The 916-nt window shown below is 42.4% G+C and overlaps 1 non-coding gene across 1 annotated transcript; it reads left to right on the forward strand.

The window, feature by feature from the left end:
- The first annotated feature begins 446 nt into the window (after positions 1-446).
- Positions 447-552, forward strand: LOC147942220 (small nucleolar RNA R71). Its single transcript, XR_015560562.1, has one exon. It is a non-coding gene; the product is annotated as a small nucleolar RNA R71 (small nucleolar RNA).
- The last annotated feature ends 364 nt before the right edge of the window (positions 553-916 follow it).

Consider the following 916-nt stretch of genomic DNA (forward strand, 5'->3'; position numbering starts at 1 on the left):
TCATCTCTGTGAGCTTCTTACTTGTTTTCATATCTCCATTAGCTTGACCTTGTAGGAGTTGCTGAAGCATACTCTTCATCTCTTGATCAATAGCAGATGCTTGTTGGGGTTGTTGTGGAGGATAGATTGGGGCCATAAACTGCTCATCTTCACAAACAACATGTACTTGCTTCTGTTGGGTTAGAAAGAGCTTATCTAGCTTCTCAAGTTTCTCATTTAAGGCTTGTAGGTCCTTTCTATGCTCTTCCTCAGAATCAACACCTTCCCTTAAGCTGCTATCATTTTCCTCACTATTATCTCCATCAGACTGAGCAAAGTTCTCTACTAATTTCAAACCTCCAGCTACATCTCTATTCATGAAGCTTCCATTGGAGGTTGTGTCCAGGAGCATCTTGATCTTGGGAAGAACACCTCTATACAAAGTACCCAACAAATATTCATTGCTGAATCCATGGTGTGGGCATTGTCTCTGGTAGACTTTGAAACGCACCCATGCTTCACTGAAAGATTCACCATTCTGTTGGAGAAATCCTGAAATTTCATTCCTCAAATGTGCAGTCCTTGAACTAGTGAAGAATTTTGCAAGGAAGACCTTCTTACAATCAACCCAAGAGGTGATTCTTCCAGAAGGTAGAGTCTTCTCCCACTGATGGGCTTAATCTCCTAGAGAAAAAGGAAACAATCTCAGCTTCAAGGCATCCTCACTAACTCCATTTATATTGGTGAGGCTACAGAGCCTATCGAACTCATCAAGATGTGCAAGGGGGTCTTCAGTAGGCAGGCCATGAAATCTGCTGCTCTGAACAATTGAGATTAGACTAGTCTTGATTGTGAAGGTTGTGTTGTGGATAGGAGGAGGCACTATCCCATACCTCTGAGTATGAGTAGTGGGAGCATCACTATCACCAATCTTCCT

Source organism: Camelina sativa, chromosome 6, assembly GCF_030686135.1.
Source record: "Camelina sativa cultivar CO46 ecotype springtype chromosome 6, ASM3068613v1".
In the NCBI taxonomy this organism is placed as follows: domain Eukaryota; kingdom Viridiplantae; phylum Streptophyta; class Magnoliopsida; order Brassicales; family Brassicaceae; genus Camelina; species Camelina sativa.